Source organism: Cyanistes caeruleus, chromosome 1 (assembly GCF_971803275.1).
Source record: "Cyanistes caeruleus chromosome 1, bCyaCae1.hap1.1, whole genome shotgun sequence".
In the NCBI taxonomy this organism is placed as follows: domain Eukaryota; kingdom Metazoa; phylum Chordata; class Aves; order Passeriformes; family Paridae; genus Cyanistes; species Cyanistes caeruleus.
The window spans coordinates 144,013,639-144,030,907 of record NC_141701.1 but is presented as its reverse complement, the minus strand read 5'-3'; the positions used below and the strand labels follow the sequence as shown (position 1 = coordinate 144,030,907).

The following is a 17,269-nucleotide window of genomic DNA, read 5'->3' as shown; positions in this document are numbered from 1 at the left end:
AGAGACCTCTGGAAAAATAAAAGATGCAAACATTTTATTTATTTTCTTACATGTGTCTAATAATATTGTCAGCATAAAAACAACAGGTTTATTTTAAAGCCTTGAGGATGATATCATAGGCTTTTATTGGTAGGTATAGGCTAAAGCTGATAGCTGGGGGGATTTAGGCAGATGGTGGGGAGCTGTGGATTTTATGGGCTGATTTGGACACTAGCAGGAGAAATCAAGATGCCTGCCTGGGGTCAGGACAAGGCACCTTCGTAGAGAGTCCTGTTCATCCTCTTGTGGCCTGGCCACACAAGGCAAATCATACTGGCGTAAAACCATCACAACAGCTGGACCAATAAATCCACGGATGGGGTTGGTACCAGTGCACCTACTCCAGATGAGGGGGAAAATCAATACCTTCCTTAACTACAGGGTTTATCAGCCTTTTCTGAATCCTCCAAGGTGCTCATCCCCAAATTAAAATATTTAATTTCATACATTATCCTCTCCTTTTCAAGCTAGAGTATTTTGTTGGCACACAGTGGGTCAGATGGAGATGAAGGGATGAATGGGAAGAGGACAGGCTTATTTCCATCTTCAGATTCAAGCCAGATCTCATCAGAGCAGCATAAAAAGCCCTACAGAGCTAGCAATAACAGCAAAGTGTTTTGTTCTACAGATTTCCATATGTTTTTGGACCTTGGGAAGGTAAAGCGATAAGTGGGCATTGAGTTTCTAGTTTTCTTCCCATGTCTGCCCATGACACTTGGTATAATCTTTTTCAAGTTATTACATTTATCAGTTGCTCAGTTTTCTTATTTGTAAAATGGACATGGCAGAACTTCAATCCCTCACAAGGCTGTTGAAGAGTTCAATTCATTAAAATTTATAAGATGCATTCAAGTTTTTAGCCAAAAGTTACCGTATAAATTGTGAAGATTGTAACATCTGTTTCCCTGCACAGCTGAATACAAACCAGAAGGAAAAAAACCCCACACATACAGGTTTCCTTGTGCTACCATAGTAATTTTCTACAATTTTCTTTGTGACCCAAGCAGAAAAGTTATAGGTGAGTATTTGAAAGTGGCACATCCTTTTTGAAGAAAGTGTAACTCCCCTCTGGGATTACCAAAAGAGAGCTGGCTCTGGACTGTGTGGATTTCTAGCAAACAGGAGTAACATGAACTCACTGAATGCAGGGTCAGATCTCCAAGCTTACTGAAAGACTTTGGTAGAATACTACTAACAAAAATTTGAAAATAAGACCAGGCACAGAAAAATTAAAATAAAATAAAATTGAGAGAGATGTCTGAGTATTTTCCAAGCATTTTTACCCTGGATAAACAATAAGCAAGAGGGACACAATGCAGTCAATTTAAATATCACAGCTGATAGACAGATGTTCAGTTAGATTCCTGCAACAAATGCCACAAAGTAGGAGTAAACAAAGGTGTATTCATGAAATATACCAAAACACTAAGGGACAAAAAAAATTTTTTTTTTTTTGGTGGGGTTGTTTGTTTTGTGTCTGAGGATTCTAAGAGTTCTTCAGGATGGCTGAATGTATCACTGTATCACTGCAGTGCTAACACTGCAATTTCATAAACTTCCTCTGATCTTAAAGTATGTCATGGATATGCAAAGTCAACTCCACCCATAAGACGAAAAATTTAAAGTTTAATGAGATGGCTGCTAAGGGATAGTTAGTTTCATTAAAAAATGACAAAAAGAACCTTCTCTTTCAATGCAGTCTTGGAGAGAAATAAAAAAAGTGAAGAGATAATAATTGCTTGGCAAACCCCAAATATAAGAATATCTGAACAATGGATTTGTTACCTGCAGGTGGGTCAGAGGGGTGAACTGCTTGGTCTAGCTAGGAAAGCCTGGTATCTACTGACTCTTACATTCCAGTACCATGACAAAAAAACCCAGCCCCAAAACAGAGTTGACATCAGATACAGTGAGTAGAAAATTTAAGTTGGGATCAGAATTCTCAGGCTCTATTTCAAGCTCCTGACTTCTCCTGGGAATGCAATTTAACCTCCCAATGAAAGATTTTTCATAAGCACACAAGGGATTCAGAAGTGCAATTCTCATTAATTTTTATTAGTGGAACCCTCGTGGAACTTGTGGAACCCTCACCCCTTGGGTACTTTGAAAATCTCCCTCCCTGTGTTGTTTAGTTGACTCTGCTGTTAAATAGGGATAATAATTACAACTGCTCAACCTGTTTAAATAATACCGTTTTAATATCACTATTATTTTCATAGGTTATACTCAGCACTGAAATAAATGCATTATAATAAATAATGCAGAACTTTAACATCTGTTCTGGTTAGTAAATAATTCACAAGTCAATAATTAATTTTCGAGCTGTTCATTTATAATTCATAAATATTTTCCAAATATTCAGAGTCGGAAAATTTTTATCCGAACAATTATATGAAGTTTTCCTTCTAATTATTACATACTCACAATTTGTGTCATTTAGTTGGGCATTTAATTAACACAGTATTATGTTCCTTATCCTGACTGAATGAGTAAAATTTTTCAAAGGTTGGAAAGAAAGTCACTGTCAACACTGAATCATGAATATTCACTTTGCATGTGACTTTTCAGTGCCCACAAAAGCTCACAATGCTTTGAGGGCTCACCAGCATTTTCATGAACAGAATGATTTATGGAGTCATCTTGGTGCAGTTACCCTTGTAATGTACACTTGTACTATGAGACTTCATCAGCCAACTCTCCTACTTCCCAGTTGTTCCATTAGCCAGTTCTCCAGTTTACTCCCAGAGCTTACCTACTTCAGCTATTTAATATCTGTATGATAATTTGGAGCTGAAGAATTAAAATGTAGGTGGGATTTTTTTTTTAACAGAAACAGTTTTTGCAGGATAAAAACCCCCTTTAAAACATTAATTTAATAATTCCCCAAGAATTTAAATGCCTTTTACAGACTGACACATTAGGAAATGGGACAACAGTATCGGTGGCACATCAGACTATGACTGTTTTAATAACAAAAAAAAAAGAACCCAAAGCTTAATCACTGCTTTTTATTCTGCAAAACAGGCAGCACTAAATATTGCAGATAACCATTACCGTCAGTGTGCATTTGCAATGGAGCTTAGAAGAAAAAGACCTGAAAAACTGAGATTATCCAACCTGAAACACCTTTCCTGGCTGGTTAAATTGGGAAACAAGTTTCTGTAGGCTACTTGGGCTATGGAAAATAATGAGTCTGCCCTGGCTGTGGGCTAAAGTGTTTTGAGGACACATACCTTATTCTTTCTTCAGAGGCTCCACACAAGGCCAGAGCAGCTTTGCTCTTTGATCACTTCATGACAAATTGAGCCCTTAACTGCTGCCTGAAGAAGGTCTTGTTGTTTCAAAAGCAGAACAAATAAATATTCACTTGTTATTTTCCCCTTGAAAGGGATCTCTGCATTTACCAAATGGTCCTGATTAGGCTGCTGAAATATTCTAGAATCAAAATTGGCAGTTTTTGTCTGGTTCTCCAGAGGGTGCAAACCATCAAACTATTTTACATCTGGATTTAAATGCTTGTTCAGAATAACATTCTGCATGCAGCTCGTGCCTGTGTGGGTGCATGGATAAAGGTACAGGGGTTAAAAATGTGTCTGGAAGACAGGCTCAGGGCACAGCCTTCTGTCTGCAGCACCAGCGGCTGCACTTCTTTCACTAATTAGACCTTGATCAGATTAATCATGGATGCAGTCCCACTGAATGCAATGGGACTACTGCTGGGGACAAAAGTAAAAAGCAAGTTTAAGTGCTGCAGGTGGTTAGATCATCAATAACCGGAGCCAGAACCTTTCATATACAGCAACTCAAGTAGGGAGAAGCTATCTTCTACCCAGCATTTCCATACCTATTACTTCACCAGAACCATTAGGATTGTTATACAGTGAATATCCCTGAAACAGCAAAGTATCATTATAATGGATTTTTTGTTAAGAGTTCATAGCATCCATAAGCCTATTCACACGGCAATGTGCAGCCACAAAGCTTTGAAGAGTGAGGTTTAGAGAGTGGAAAAGTAGCACAAAGGTAATTCAATAAGATGTTGGTCTCACAAACAGTATCAAAAGACTAACTTTTACATAGATGGTGACATTTACTTTTAAAGCTAAGAAGATTTTTTCTTATTCATATTATTTTCATTAAGGAGTTGTTATTCACTTGTTATGGATTTTTTCCCACTTGGGCCAAGATGAATGAGACAGAAAGCCATGTATTTAAAACATTAATATAATGGCCTGATACCCTGTAAATAAAGCTTTGTTGATTATCCATTTGCTTTAAGTGTCCCTTTTGTTAAGCCACCAGTTTTTAGGTCATCTCTGCCTTTTAATCCAAAGTAGCTGTAACAGGTACTGGTCCTTGAACATAGGCATCACCTACAGGTGTAGGAAGCAGATGGCAGATGTGTTCATTTTACTCTGCCAGGAGGATCTTTGCAACTTTTAAAAGGGATTTGGTGACACACAGGATAGGGTCTACATTTTCATCCATGCTAGAATAGATTTTGAAAGAAAAAACAATACTCATGGAGATGCCACTATAAAGGCTGTCAAAGGCACTGCCTCAGTTTCCCACCTTATCTTGTTTTAGCCATATGTATACTTGTTTAGCAATGGACACATATGGATCAGGGACGTGGAGTTCCTCTCCTGTGAGGAAAGCCTGAGAGAGTTGGGTTTTTTAGTCTGGAGAATAGAAAGCTCTGGGGAGATTTTACTGTGGTCTTTTAGTACTTGAAGGGGACATTTTAAAAAAGATGAAAAAAGGTTCTAATAATAGGAAAAGGGCCTTTAAATTTTTAAAATTTCTTAAATTTTAATTTTTTAAACATTTTTAACATTTTTAAAAAAAATTCATTTTTAAACGATTTTTTTAAATTAAAGAGTAGATTTAGATACAATATAAAAAAGAAATTCTTTATGATGAGGTTGGTGAGACACTGCAGTGGTTGCCCAGAGAAGCTGTGGATGCCCCATGGCTGGAAATGTTCAAGGCCAGGTTGGATGGGGCTTTGAGAAACCTGGTCTAGTGGAAGGCACTATGTAATCTTTAAAGGTGCCTCCCAAATCAGTCCATGAATATATGATTTTATGATGTTGGCCCCTTCTAGTCCAACAATAATTTAATTTCTCCACGTACAATGCAACAACTTCATCAGGACAGCTCGAAGGAAAGCATCTGAGAACATGCTGGTGAGTTACAACAGCTTCCAGGAGGTCAGACATATTTCTCAAAGCATGGAAATTGAGTCTAGTTGTCCTATGTCCTTGGCGATCTACAGGTCAGAAGATAAGGCATTGTCCATGGACAATGTCTCCAACTACTATTGTTTTCTTTTTATTGAAATCTGTCAGGTGGATAAAAATCTACAAGTAGAATAAGCACCAAGGTTTTAATTCCCATTTGATCTCCTGATGTTTTGTGTTTCCTTAAATATATGTGACTTAATCCTCTTTGGCTTCCTTAGGCAGTTCCTGGTCAGTTTTATGATTCATCTACTGTATCTGCAAACCCTACACACTGAATGAGTACCCTGCATGGTGAATTTCACACATATAAGCTTGGTTAATAAACTAGTTGTCATTGCTGAGAGATTTTTTAACTAATAACACATAGAAGAAAGTTACTTTCAGAAATGGTGCCTATGAATTGTGTTGCCATTATTCTGACCATATTGGTGAGAAATTAATTCTGCACTGTATCTAAAGAAATACTCTAAGTCACAAAGAGATCATTTACTCCAGCACCTAAAGTATCAGGATTTTTGTGAACAATTGATAGATCCTGAAAATAGGCAAACTTTGACAGAGAAGCCTATTTCAGGCAAAAGTATAGGCAGGCTGATTGGGAGTGAAGGAATCCATGACAGTTTTCCCAACCTTTTCCTCTTGATTCTCAAATAATGTGTGATTTGAAGTCAGAGCAAGTCAGTATCTCATTATGTGCTGGGCCCTCCTCTCACATGTCACATCAGCATGCAGATTCCCAAAGTGCTGATTCTCAAAGGTGCACCAGACTTGTCCAAGCTGTTCTGAGCATCAAGATGCATTTTATATAACATGATATTAGAAATAACTTTACCCAAAATGTCAAGTTTATCCTAAGCATATTTGATGACAAGAGTTCCTAATAAATTGCAAGACTAGAGAAGCCTAAAGAAAAGGAAGCTTTGTAAGTCCTTTGTTGCAAAGGGACTAGGTTTTTAATTTTTTTTTTTTTTTCCTGAAGTTATGACAATTTGCCTTTGGATGAATTTCTTGGCAAATACTATAGCCCAGTGTCAGAAGGGGAGGAGAAATAGAGTGACTGTACAATACTTTCTATTATATGCATCACACACTGCTTTTGGTTCAGTAGACATAAACAGCTTTAAATTTCAAGGCTAATTCAAATTGGATTTTAGAAACACATAGTCTAAAAATATTTGCACCAAACTAAGGGATTATACTCTTATCTTATCCTTAGAAAAGCTTTTGAAAAATATATGGTATCTCAGATTTTAAATTGGGTCTTCAAAACCCTCTTGTCTGTAGCTGTGTCATCTGCTTGGTTGCCTATTGTCAAAAGGTAAAATGTTGTATAGAGAAAAGGATTTGCATAAATTGCTATCACCTGCTGGCCATCCAGGTTAATGAAAGGCAGGGGGAAAAATAAGGCAGGAAGCCTTTGAGCCTAATCTTTCTTGACTGTTTCTGTGCCAAACCAGATGAGCAAAATATTACTGTGGTGTTCTTAACTTGCATTTACAACCTGGACCTGGCCTTTTCTATTGCTATCACTGAAATCTTTACCTCCACCTACTGAAATCAGTTATCAGAGGGTGGAGGAACCTTTTGATTGCACAGATGCTTTTAGCCTTATGTTCCCCACAGGCACCAGAAAAGATGTAGTACAGGAAACTGTGGGAACAAGCTGCACCAAGAGAAAATTCCCCTTAGTGGCTTGAGCAGAGCATACACAGCAATTGAACAGCCAGGCCAGAAACAACATGAACAAAAAGCACATTAGGAAAATACTTGTACTCCTAAATTAATGGAACACTTGGTAAAAGGGAAACCTATAGCACCCTTCAGCTACCCTAAGGGTTAATGAAAGAGATGGCAAAACCAAACTCTTTTCAGCAGTGCTAGATGACATATCAGGACAGTGGTCACCAGTTATGGCCTGGGAGATTAGGATAGCCCAAAAGAGGCTGTGGAATTTCCACCCTTGGTGTTTTCAAGACTTAGGAGGACCAAACCAGGATAGACCTGAGAATGCATTGACAGTGGCTGCAGTTTGAACTGGAGTTTGGCCTGGTTTGGACTGCTCGTGTCTCTTCCAGTCACCATTTCTGTGACCCCAAATAATGTTAAATGAAAGTTAACATGGTGAATATAACTATTTACACAAAAGATAATAAAAGACATAGCTATTGTGAAAGCAGTAATTTTGTTCTGAGGGATAAAGAATAGTTCTGACAAATTACTACAGCATAAGGAATTTTTCCAGTCATGTCAAATGAATTGGTTTTTATAGTGTCTGTTCTTTCCTGTTTAGACAATTCTCAGGAAAGTACCATTAATATTCATGGGGATTCTGTATTTACATCAGAAGAGCAGAAAACAAAATGATAAGCAACACTCACCTACAGGTGAGTCTCATTTCAAAAGGAGTCTCCACACTGAACTCTATTATCTAACATAGTTTGCCACATAGGACTTTCCAAAGTATACTCTTTTGTGTAGCAGAAGAAAAGGAAAGTTGGCTTATTGCTGAGGGTTTTTAAACAGTTGCTGAGATTGGCCAAAACACAACCTGGAAATCTGAGGCAAAAAGTAACTGCACACATGTCAGGCTATTCTGGTTTATGTGCTATAACAAATACATTACTGCATATATTAAAACACATTTAACCAAGAATGATTATAGTAGTGAAGCCCTGGATTATGCTCTGTAAAATGATCTATAAATGAAAAAGGTGCTTGAGGTGCATCTGCATTATTGTTTATGGGCAGATCAGCTGTGCTTGGTTTGTCTCAGCTGCACCCAGCTCACTGCTCAGGCTGTGCAATGCAATATTTGGATTTCTTTCAGGGAAATCTCTGATTGATCTACAGGGGACTTACACCTGGCTGTATGAATGAGCACAAAAAGCAGTGCAAGGGATGCCCACAGAAGGTTAATCCATTCTCAGAAGTTGCTAAGTAACAGTACCTGGAGCTCAGCATCACCCATTACTTGACAGCTCATCCCAAAGACTTGTACATGCATTTTTTTGGCTGAAAACCACTATTTCTTGGTAGTCTGTTTGAGCAGTATAGATTGAGGGGGAAAAGAGAAAGCCCTCAGTTGATTTACACCAGCAGAGAATCTGATTTGTCTCAGAATTGTGAAGTTTGAATTAACATCTCTGTAAAAACTCCCTAGTCATGAGAAAACGCAGTGGCTTCTGGACGAGTATATGCTAATACACCAAATGTTACTCACTCTGGCTACAATAGCACTGTCTCTTTAGAATGCAGAAAAATTCATTAGAAGGCAGGTGAAGTAAATTTGATTTTGTGAAGCCATCATGTGAGTGCAGTATTACATACAGAATGGAGAACACTTATGTTTTGCATATCCTAAGTACATAATTCCTCTTTGCTGGAGGTTCTTTTCTGTCTGCCAGGGATTTTTCCTCCACCTTTCTAAAGAAATAATCAATCAAGTCCCCTCCCAGCACACAGGTAAATAAACATGTACCAGCAACTGGATTAAGGTCAAAAACATAACCGATGTTCTGTAAATACCCAAGATTAAAAAATGTATTTTTTATTATTTCTGTTAGAAATCTCTCCAATATTTGAATCTTGTGACATTTGAACAATAATAATCTTTTGGCTCTCAGTGACATGTGCATTTTTGTCAGCAAATACTGTAATACATGGCTTTCAGATTCAAAATAAAGTTTTAGCAAGCCTTTATGTAAATTAAGAACAAGACCAAAGCCAAAGGATCTACATTTGGTTCACAGTTGCCATTCTAATATTAGTGAGTAATGATGTACGAAATAGAATATTAGCTAAAGCTTATTTGATGTAAACAAAATGGCTATTTCAAAAGCATGTAAAAACAGTATAAAATACATCAATTCATGTAAAAACATATTGAACATGCAATTCCATGTAGTGAAAAACATATTTTACATGACTTTGGCAGACAGCGTGTGTGTAACTGAAATAAAAATCAATATAATTTATTGTATAACTTAGACATGGCTTTATCCTCTTCTACTCAAATTAATATATGGGTTAGCAATTTATATGCCAAGTCTCAGTTCTCAGGGATTAGAAACAGCTGAGATATACTGCAACACTGAGGTTTATGATGTGAAAATGCTGACAGACTCAAATAAAACGGCACTGCTGCTACGTCAGCTTGGAAACCTGATCCATGAACTATTGCTGGTTGGGTGTAAATGTCTGAATCCCCAGCTTCAGTCTAAAGGGTTCATGTTTTCCCAGAGGGTGTTGCCTAGCCTATATCTCTTTGTTTACAATGCTCTTCAAAGTGACATTGTACAGTAAGTGAGCTTCAAATCGGCTACTTGTGGAAATATGCTGTAGTGGATCACCAGCACAAGGCTTGCATGACAGCTGAGCCTGCTTAACACCTTAAAGAAGGGATTAACAGATGTATTTTCTCAAGCACTGTGAGTGAGCCTCCTTCCCTCTCCTAACCTTCTGTCTCTGGGTTTGCAGCACTGTGGTCCCTGAGCTGCTCTGATACACCAGTACCCAGCACACCTGGTTACTGCAACCAGCTTTCCAATTCAAAAGCATCCCAATGGAAAAGTACACTCTTTCAGAGTATGTATTTTTGCTGTGGCCTTACCCTGGAGCTGAAATGCCTAGATTATGCAGAAGCTCACAGCTAGACCTCAGGCTAATCCCCCTCTGGATGAGGGGATGTTGTGGCTTTCCCTCTGTAAAGCTTTTTGTCAAAGTTATTTTACAGTGCAGCATGTCCCTCTCTCCGAGGAGCTCTTCTCATGAGCCCTGGCCATCCTGGGCAGTTATAAGGGAAAACTCAGCCTCAGTCACTGCATTTGATCCCCACAGAGATCATTATGTTTTACTGGTTCCTCAGGACATGGCTAAACAGGGCTCATAATGCCTTGGGAGTATGAAGATGCATTTTTCTTTCAAGGCATATCTCCGCTCTGCTTTCTACAATACTTCTCTAAAGTACAAAAAAAGTAGGAAAATAAAAACAAAAGAGCAGGAAGTAGACTCCGAATGCTGTACTAAGCATGAAAATCCCCAAGGTGTGAGGTAATTGCAGCACCTAGCTGTCATGGTAACAGGCACCACTGCAATTAATACAATTTAAAGTGCACTATATGTGGAAGATGGTAGGAACAATCTCCACGAGCTTGTTTGTTTATAGCTACTGCAGCCTTCCCACTTCCCCTATCTGAAAACTTTCCTGATGCATCTTGGCCATCAGATTTCCTTCAGGGATTTCAAACCTTTGTGCAGAGGCTGCTGGCTGTTCACAAACAGAATGACATCAAATTTCCCTGCCCTGAAAAATAACACCAAACACTTATAATTTGGAGAACGGAGCCTTAGGTTTTCCGTAATGTGCGCTCTTGAATACCAGGAACCAATCTAATACTGCACAAACCTCCTTCCAGCGCTTGGCTCGGCAGCCATCACATCAGCATGGCTCTCTAGCCAATGTCATGCTGCCCTGGAACTGCAAAAATCAATGAAGGTTAAAATCACACACATGAAGGCATTGTGTTGATCTGCACTGCCATTAATTTAAACCATTTGGGGAGGCTAAAAAAGCAACCCAATTATTTTCTATTTGCAATTCTAGTGTAGGGCTAATACACAGAGCAATACCTAGTATATAAGGAAATGTAAACCTGTCAGTTTGCTGCTAAGTGACCCAGCTTATACAGATGTAATTAGAAAGTTATTAAACCAGAGTCCCTTTAGCCATGGCTTCAGCTGAACAGCTCTGCTACTAATACTATCCATTAAATTGCATCCATTTATAGCTGGAGCACTATCACTTCTTAATAGCACTACTCCTAACAATCAGCCAGCATATGCTGCTTTAAGCATTAATCTTTGCATGCCATTGACTACTATAAACACAAATATATGTTAAACTTAAAAGAACTGCAGTAGCACCACCCTTGCAGGTTATGTTTAGGAGGTACTCCCTCTCTTTGAGGTGTGCAGTTGCTAAGAGCCAGACCTGATCTCTCCTGGTCAGAGCAGAAGAGGTCAGGGGGGCTACATCGTGACCCTGGTTGTGGAAGCTCACCTGGGGTGATGGCCCCCCCTGAGCACAGGACTATGCTGTGTCACCTGCAAGTGATCTTGCCAACCTGGTGGCACTGAGGACTTTCTGTGATGCCTCCACACCTCCTTTAAAGAGTCTGTGACCAAGATAAGGCAAAGTTTAACAGAAATCAGAGACATAAACCTTACATCAAGGTGCATGGGGAGAATTTTTTGGGGGGGAGAATTTTTTGAGTATTTTTGCCCCATTCCCATCCTTTCCAAGAACAGCCCATGAGATCACAGAGGAACCTGATTCCAAGTACTAGTTAATCTTGGGGATTTGTGGCATGTAATCAGATATCAGGTTTCCTGTGCCTAGTCCTTGAGAAAGGTTGAATCCATCCCCAGGAAAGATGTTCTCATTCCACTGAGCCCTCTGGACATTTCTGACATCCACACCTCTACACAGGTCTGTACAAGAGTTCATTAGATTCACAGAAAAAAAATCTTCAAAATAGGTTCAATTGGAATGCAAATAAAGGCCTGTGGCAAGACGACAAATTTCCTCTTTTTGAGTTGACCTTTTCTATTTCCATCCATACTGACTGATCTGCATTAGCATAAGATACAATATAATTTCAGCTGCAGCACTTTTTGAAATCAGGTATTTTCTAAACTCCTTGCTCTATCAGTGGGAAGGTACATTTACTAGAGATTGAATCTAGAAGCATCCAGGCTTCTGAGGTTGTACTGCGTGAAATAGTTTAATTAGGTAATGGTACATCAGTATTTTTAGGAGAACTTTAATTTATTACATGGAAGTGATCATAAAAGTTGAATGAGTTCTGAAAATAACTTGTTCTTTTCTGAGACTATTCAAAAACCTCATCTTTATTTTTAGATTTAAAATCTGTCTTAATTTTAAACTGTATAGATACAGTGTACTTAGAACATATATAATTAGAAAGGAGAAGTCTAGATTGCTCTAGATCAGGAGCAGTAAAATTTTCCTTAAGCCTGGTAGAGGCACTGAGTGTTGTTTAGCGTTGGAGAGAAAATATTTCTTTATCATAAAATCACTTGCTTCTCAAATTCTTTCAGGTATAATCTTCTGTCTGCTGGGTCCACTGGATCTAACCTCAGTTCTATAGATATCAATTATTATTATTATATTCTTATTTTATAAGAATAAACTAAATAACAGAAATGGAGGAATTCCCACTCTTTAATAGTCTCTATGTAGTCTTTTCTCTCCATCTTCTCTTCTGCATAGGATGTGATATTGAACTCTAAGCCCAAAGGATACATCAAGGACTGAGAGTCCCACACTTCCCACGCATCTGTGGGGACTTTCACTTCCCTGGAGACTGCAGGAGCTGTGTTTCTGATCATGTAGCTTTCTACATGGATTCCACCTGAAAGCTTCCTCATTTTGAACGAGGCATCTTTAAAATGAAAGTGTTCAGCTCCTATACTCCAAAAGTATGAAACACTAAAGGGCAAAGAGAGACCCTGTGTTTCAAGCATTTCTAAGAAAGACCATGAGTTCCAGCAGGTAAGGCTACCTGGCATTAGACGCAGAAGATCTCAGAAGTACCAAATCAAAGAAGTTATGCAGTGCTAAAATACTAATAAGTGCACAGGAACCAAAGGTTTTGAAGTACTAAGAAGTATATGTGAACTTCTCCATCAGAAACATGTGTGTACTGAAAATATTAAAGTGGAAAGAATCAGTACAAACCTCAGCATACTGGAGTAGGCTGTCTTTAACAGTGGAGAGGAACAATTCTTAATCACAGGTGAGCAATCTTAATTGCCCTGATCTTTGAAATAGCAGAAAGCTACAGCACAGAGCACAATATGGCATGATTTCAGATAAGCTGCATAAAATTCTTGCACTGTTGACTCACCAGTACATGCTCTAGATGAGGCAGGTATTACAAAAGAAAAATTTACCTGGAGAAAAGTCTCTTTTTCAATTTCTATTTGTTGAGCAGCGATTGTATCAGCACAGAAGATTCCTCATTATAGCAGTTGACTACATATATCTGTATGTTTTACAAGTAAAGGACAGAAAGGGTCCTATCCAAAGAGAACTCCTGAGCCTGCATATTACCCCATTATAATCCATATAACCAGGTCTGACCCGGTGTGGCAGCTTGCTGATATATTGCAGTAACAACTACACATACACATTGTAATACAGTTCAGGCTATTACCAATAAAAGTCAGTTATTTGGCCTCTGACATTTATACAAGCCATGAATATCCAGAAATAAGAAAGCTAGATCCTGCTTTCCTACTTCTTGTCTTCCTAATGATGCAGTTTTTTTCAAACTTGTTAACAACCCAGTGTCCAAGAGCTGTTCAGTTCTATGCAGTCATTGTGCACATTTCCATTTGCCTAAATAAATGCAAAATTTTCACTGAAGCTCCTTAACAACGATTTTTCCCTCTGTGCTTTTGACACCTCAGTTATACTCTCTCTACATTCTAAAATGAAAAATCTTGGATGCTCTGACAAATAGTCCAGTTTTGATGTTTGTATTGTGACGTGCTTTCCTCCCAGAAATAATTTATAGTATAAAGCAAAAGCTGGTAGATCAGACCAAAATTCTTTTTTTCATATAATTAGCTTAACCATTTCAAAATAAAAAATAAATACGAAACAAAAACACATTTTCATATATTTTGCAAAGTAGAAACACAAGTCTTTTTAAAAAACCCTCTAATGTCCTTTATACCAGACACACTTGGACATATTCTATTTTACATTGACTTCAGCCAATGCAACTGTCTTCTAACAGGAATCTATGAAAAAATTAAATACTTCCATTCAGCTTTGGCACAGGAGCTCCTAGATGCACTTGCATGGTTTATTACCATTACTAAAACATCTTAAGTCACTTGGTTCAGATAAAACCTGTGCAAATGGAGAGAAGCCTCATGCCATACTTAAACTGTCCAATCTCAGCAGTCTGATCTCAGCACCAAAACTCACTCAAATGTGCCTGATTTCTGATTTAAGGAGCTGGTGGGATCACACAACTCATCTAACTTTAGACATGGGGTAATGAACACTTGGAGAATTATGCCTATTTTAACACTTAAATACAAGCCTTACTGCCCAACCTGATTGCCACAGTTACAAATGTGGGCTTGTAGCTGTAAATCCCACTGACCAGGCCTGAAAAAGACACAACCCTAAAATCAAAACTGCACTCATGATCAATGGGGACTTGACTTAGACTAAAGACTGTGTGTAGGGACAATGAACAACAGCCCAGTGGGGTAGTTGTATAGCCTGGTCAGCTGGGGCTGACCCATCTTTCCAGATGGCCACTCTACCAAGCTAGGTAAGGTAAGAGTCACCCAAGCTCAATCTAAAGACAAACACAAAACCAGTATCTATGTGACAATGACCCTAAGAATTGTGTCCTCCTTTAAAACCTGAAAAGGCTTTGACTGTCAGCTTCAGACCCTAACACGTTTTTCTGCAATGCCAGCGTTTGGTCCCAGGCCCCCTCCTATCTTGCTGGTATCTGAGCTACTTACCTTACATCACACTCCTGCCTTGCCCTTGTCTTTCAGGACTTCTCCATATCTGGATCTTGTTTGTCAAAATTTGTCTTTCACTCTGATTCAGCTGAGTTTAACCAACAGGCAGGACCACCTGTTGCCCCAGTCAACACAAACTGAATCAGACAACAGCTTGATTTCCACCAAGTTTGAGAATCCTGACTACTGTAAACTTATAATAAAACACTTGTTGAGACTGGGAGAATCTACACTCTGCTCAGTGGCATTTTTCTGTTAATTGAATGTAACATGAAAAATTTTGAGAATGGCACATCTACTCTCCTCCACAATTTCAAGGCAAATGTTGGAGGTGAGTTGAAGGGAGAAAAAAAAATGTATTAAAGGCTATTAAGCACAAAGATACCATTTCTGATGCAGGAAGTCCCTGGACCACAAATCACCAGAAGATGGGAAAATACATCAGCAAAGTGTCACTGGCCCTATTCCATCCTGCTGTTGCCTGCATTTGGACACAGACTTCCATGGTCCAAGAAAGATGTTTTTATGTGGTCAGGTAGCCAGGGGGAAATCATCATCAATATAATCAATTGCATTTTTTGCTGGAGTGGGGTTGGAGTAGGTGTGGGGGAAGAAATCGGGAGGACTGAAGGTGGGAGTCCTTCCATCTGCTTCATAAAAAAACTGCTTCAGGTACCTGGCCTGAATGCCAAAGAACTGATCGATGGCACCAGTAGACATCTTCCAGAACAGCACTATCCCTGCATGAGTGTCTCCCCACAAAGTTTAAGGTAATGCCTTTCCAGATGACTGCCTCCTAGCCAGAGAGAAGATGGTGGTGGTGCTAAGTGTGAGTAACACCGAGCACTCTGTCAGAGGGAAGGCAACAGGGGATCTAGGGAGTCCACCAAATTAACTGAAGGGGGGAGAAAAGGGGACAAATTGGAACAGCACCCCCATCCCTGCCAACAGAATACATGTCCTTTGTTAGAGGCACCACAGAGCGAAGTCCCAGGCAGAGAGGGAAAGCTGAACTTTTAAGGCCTCTGTTAGCAGAGAAGAACTGAAAGAACTGACCTGGGCCATGAGTTTAGATGACAGATGCCCCCAGAGAGTGAAGCCTCCTGATATAGCTTAAATGCAGGGTATATATCCTTACTGTCAGGAGATGTCACTTGAAGCCTCTCTAACAGGGGGTGCAGAATTAAATAACACATGGAAACTTGCTAAAAGGCTAAAGAAGATCACTCCATTTCTGAACAACCTGAAAATTACAGGGCCAGACTGTGCACTGACAGAGCAGTGGAGCCTGTTTCGGCTTTTCACAAAGAAGGACAGGAGCAGTCAGCTTTTGAGCTGGAGTAGCACAAACCCTGAGCCCTAATACTGTTGTTTCAGAAAGCAGATGTGTTTCTTTCATGCCCTGAACGTGCTTGCTCCTCATCTCAGATCCTAAATGCCGAGGAAAGGAGGGTGCCACCAGGCCCAGACACATGGGCAGGAGCTGCCTGAGGCAGGTGTGGAGACACCGCAGCGCGGGCGGCTGACACGTACCATAGCCTGGAGCTGCCTGGGGATAACCTGAGCATCTGGCAAGTCTATCTGCTGCAATGTTCTACACCATTTGTCCAAGATATTCTTTTCTCTCCCTCTGTGCGACTCTGTGCAGTGACCTGGTGGACCCCCAGGAAGAGTCCAGCTCCAATGCAATTAGCACGAACATCAGCAAACGTCTCCCTGCTGCACAACTCCATACAGCCAGGGCACAGCTTGAACATGTTTATTCTGTGCAAACCTTATGAAGAATTTGCATTAGAAAACAGAGACAAATAGAAATTTTGGCTTTCACTGCTGTTTTTAAAGGAAGTGCCACCCAAAGAGCTATTTACCTATTATTTAGATTCTGTTGTTGATAGTGCTGGCTTTGCAATATGAATTTTTAAAATTTATTTAAAGCAATATTAGGAAAAACATTTTACACCATGTAATTATATTAATAAAGAAATTTGTTTGATGTTAAATATTTATTCTTCTCTCCCTGTAATCATACTTTTCATGCCTCACACATTTAAAATTAAAAAATGCAATTTCAAATGTCTTCAACCTAGTTTTCTAATTGTTTGTCAATCACAATCTATTAAAACATTTAGGTTCCAAGTGGAGGGTTTGAGTTTTGGTGTTTTTGTTTCCTGGTGTTTCGTTTGTTTTTTTTTTTTTAGTGGTCTGTTTCACTTTGGTTGGCACAGTGAAGAAAGTAATTTGGGTCTAGCATGTAGAATTTAACTAAGCTTTATTTATTTTATTGTCAAAAGTAATAATAGGGAGTAATTTAAGTACTTTGAAGATGTGCATTTAGTGGTCTTTGAAGCATAATCCCATTAAGATTAATAATGAATTACATCTGAGAAAGACTATGTCCCTTAATGCTA

At 39.0% G+C, this 17,269-nt stretch overlaps 1 protein-coding gene across 2 annotated transcripts in view; it reads right to left on the bottom strand.

The window, feature by feature from the left end:
* PTPRN2 (protein tyrosine phosphatase receptor type N2) overlaps positions 1-17,269 on the bottom strand; it is a 635,529-nt gene that overhangs the window by 127,765 nt on the left and 490,495 nt on the right. The gene's annotated exons all lie outside the window — the stretch shown is intronic.